The following is a 3,766-nucleotide window of genomic DNA, read 5'->3' as shown; positions in this document are numbered from 1 at the left end:
GTTGGGACAGCCCCCTATTGAACAGAGGCAGTTCAACAGGCCCTACCTAACTGCAACGCTAGAGATCTAGTCTAATCTCCTCCCTAGTCGACTGCTGGCCATTCGATAGGGGTCCTATCAAACTACAGCAGTTTGACATGACCCTAAATTTGTGATTTTTTACGATGCCGTCTAATTTTGTGATTTCCCATTAAAATAATGTTAATTCTCAAAAAAACTCGCCATATCAGATATAAACTAATTTCGTGGAACCACACTAAAGCAATGTGTACCAAAACTAAGCCATTTGTTCCCTGAATCATGGTAACCTTTTTTTTGAATAATCACCAAAGTATTTTATACCTAATTTTACTTTCAGTTCACAACCATCATACATTATATAGTTTCTGATATGCTAAAACACGAGGAAGGTCATGGTAATGTCATTTGATAAAAGAAACCTTTAGACTGCTTTTCAAAGCTATATAAGTAATAACAAATGAAACCCGAAAATCATAGTTCAACGCAACCAATCGCATTTTATCCCTACACAAAATAAGTGTCTGACTACAGAAATATATAGTCACAGATTAGTTCGCTGTTAGCTTGATAATGAATCCTTGAAAGATTAAAACACAAGATATTTGACAGGATGTAACTTTGAGAGAACATTCCTATCTAAATCAAACCCAGGATTGGACAAGTAGACAAACACACGAAAAGAAAAATAACGATGGTTAAAATGTACAAACTGAAAGAAATATTTCCCGAGGATTCCCAACCTCTTGCCTCTTAGCCCATCTATGTTCAAGAATTTCGTGTAAACACCTGGGATATATTGTGTAGCCATACAAGTTGCCTCTGCGTCTTCTGGGTCATGTCCAACAATTGCTTCCAAAATATACACAACATCTGAAACTGTCCTGCATATTGGCCTGCATGAAGTAGGCTATATCAATAAAGTGTGCAGTATTGAATTAAAATAGTAAAAAGAAGCCCATAGAAATGACCAGGGAAATGTTGGTGATGATTAGAATAATGAACAAGAAGTCACATACTCCTGATATTTTATTCAGCTAAGAAGGTAGCTGTAATACATATAATAGTAAATGTATTTGCGCATTCAGTAGCATGAAAATTTTATCTTCCCAAATTATTCAGTGCTTTATCTTTGCAAGAAAAAAGTGCTGCTATGTTTTGAGCTACCATCATGCTTTGCCTACAATCAATTTTATAACTGAAAGAGTTTTGAGCTGTATTTAAACACTGTGATTGAAGTTTTGAGTATTCAAGCATGGCGATTTCACAAAATGATGATGCTATTGAAAAGGTGGATTGTAGTCATCACATTGAACCAGAATCAATTTCATACAGAGTGCAAACTTCAAGTGTTAAAATGAATTTTTCCGTAAATAGTGTGAAAATGAATTTAGTTCTGCTAGAAGCCTTCCATGCCCCCAAGATTAATAAACATTAAGCAATATGCAAAAATCATTATTTGAACTTAAACCTGATTCTTAAGTAGAATGCACATGAGTCTTAATTGCATGCACCTTTATATAGATACAGACACAGTACTACATTATGCTGGAGATAAAGAACTGCACTTAAATTAGAACTGTATCAATCATCGCTCGCTGATTGTATAAATTTTCTTATTGCATAAAAATATGAATAACACCTAATTATGATTTGTATGTGCAGCAGTAATATTTTAGAAAAACTCACCTGGAGTTACCAAATTGATATCATCATTTCCATGACCATCCTGCCAGTCTCAGCTGGAATTTTTTCCCAACCTATCATCGTTGGGAGAAATCTGTTGTCGATACATGAAGTTGGAAGTGATGTATCAATATTCTCTTCACCTGATCTATATCAAGAAAATGTTCGGCCAAGTCAATTCCGTTTGCAGTTTTTGTAAATTATGTGTTCTCCTATTAGTACTGTTCTCTGTTGGATTATAAATCTTGAATTTCATTTTGTGCAGAAAATCTAACCTCCAATCCATTATGCAGTAATAATTACATTTAAACACTTCTATCATTACAATTACTCCATTTCAAAAGCATTCAAAACAGTAGAACATTTCAATAGGATTGATTGCATACACAAAGCAAACAAAACTCTTGCTTCTTTCATTTTCTTTCTAATATTAGTGTATTGACTGAATTTAGGTTAGGTTATAAAGTAAAGAACACGTCTCTGTTTATCCATTGAATGAAAAATAAGAGATGGGACTCACCATCCCAACCATATGTTGCAGGTTCATTTTCCCATTTCTTGTATTTTGCTTCGGCCATCTCTTGCGTATCAAGCATGTAAGACTGTCATGTCTAGCCCATGAGTCAACCAGCTTTCCAATCTTCTTTTTTCCTATCTTCAAGCCATTTTTGTTTCGAAACACCTCTACTCTCGGTGCGAGGCTCCATCCTCTTCTTCTCCACCACCATCACTTGCTGATTTGCCTTCCTAGCTTCATTTTGCGTCAGAAAGAAGCATCAAGAATATAAATACCGGATTGCAGAGACAACAGCTGCATCATCTGAATGAAAAGGCAAAACAAAAAAGAGAAAGTCGCCGATGAACACACCATCTTCAGCCGAAGCTCGAATAGCTTCTTCTGCTTCTCTGTCATCCGCGAGTAACCGTCGTCTGCACCGACATCCTCCTAATGAACATCACCATGGTCATCACCCTCAGCTTGGGCAGCAGCAGCATTGGAAGGTTCTTGCTCCGCAGCCTCCAACCCTAAAACGAAGCCAATCGAACACTCCATAAGCATCCTATACAGGGTTAGGACAAATCGAATTATCCCTCGACCCGTGGCAAAATTACTCAGATCAGAAGGCTACCTGATTTGGCGGCGTCGGCAACGGAGGCGGCGTCCGCCGCGGCGGCGGAGTTGGGAGCGAAGGCGGGAGTGAGTCCGCTCGCCTCCGCGGCTACCGGCGGTGGAGTTGGGAACGGAGGCGGCGGCGGAGTCGGGAGCGGAAACAACGTCGGTTGCGGCAGCGGAGTCGGGACTTGAGGCGGGGCCGCGTCCGCTCCCTGCCGTGGCACCCGATGGCGCCGAGAGCGAAGGCAGCGTCGGGCCCGCCGGTGGAGTCAGCGGCGGAGGCGGCGGCCGGAGCAGAGGCGGGGCGGCGGCATGGATCTACCGAGCGGCGGCACGGTGGAGGGGCAGAGTCCACGTGGTTGGAGACTTGAAGGCGGCGTCGGAGTCAGCACACTCGGCGATGGAAGAGGTGAAGGAGGCGGCGGCGGGCTCGGCGGAGTCGGCGCAGCCGGCGAGCTCAGCGGGGTCGACGAAGGCAGAGCCGTCGGCGATGGAGGCAGTGATGGAGGGATGGTAGGGCGGCGGCGGCGGAACGGGAGTACCGCGATGGAGGAAGGGCGACCGAGGAGGGAGGGCGACGGAGGAGGGAGTAGCGGCGGGAGGGCGACCGAGGAGGAGTGGCGGTGGCTAGGGTTTGGGATGCGGCTGGGCGAAGGAGAGTGCACACGCGGGATGGGAGGGAGGCAGGCATACTGATCTGGGCCGTCCGATGTAGAATAGATTGATTCAGGCCGTCAGATTTATCCAATGAGTAAATTGAGTTGGTGTGCTATACGGTGATAAGTCACATCCCTAAACCAAAATCCCTATTTAAATATGGTCGTTAGGGAGTAGATATAGGACATCATGGGTTAGTCATTCAACCTGTGAAAAGGAAAACAAGTTGACTCCGAATTATGCAATTCATGACAAGTCCCTATTAAAATTTTTTAACATATCATATATAGT

General features: G+C 43.1%; 1 long non-coding RNA gene across 2 annotated transcripts; it reads right to left on the bottom strand.

Moving 5' to 3' along the window:
* Positions 1 to 467: 467 nt before the first annotated feature.
* Positions 468 to 3,409, bottom strand: LOC102702086. Of its 2 annotated transcripts, none has more exons than XR_005811668.1 (5): positions 2,835 to 3,409; positions 2,573 to 2,730; positions 2,225 to 2,451; positions 1,708 to 1,852; positions 468 to 914 (listed from the first exon to the last, which is right to left on the bottom strand). It is a non-coding gene; the product is annotated as an uncharacterized LOC102702086 (long non-coding RNA). The 2 variants fall into 2 exon arrangements; XR_005811667.1 differs by having other exon boundaries at positions 469 to 914; positions 2,225 to 2,455.
* Positions 3,410 to 3,766: the final 357 nt, after the last annotated feature.

The sequence above is a fragment of the Oryza brachyantha genome, chromosome 4 (genome assembly GCF_000231095.2).
Source record: "Oryza brachyantha chromosome 4, ObraRS2, whole genome shotgun sequence".
NCBI lineage: Eukaryota > Viridiplantae > Streptophyta > Magnoliopsida > Poales > Poaceae > Oryza > Oryza brachyantha.
This window is presented reverse-complemented; position numbering and strand designations above follow the sequence as displayed.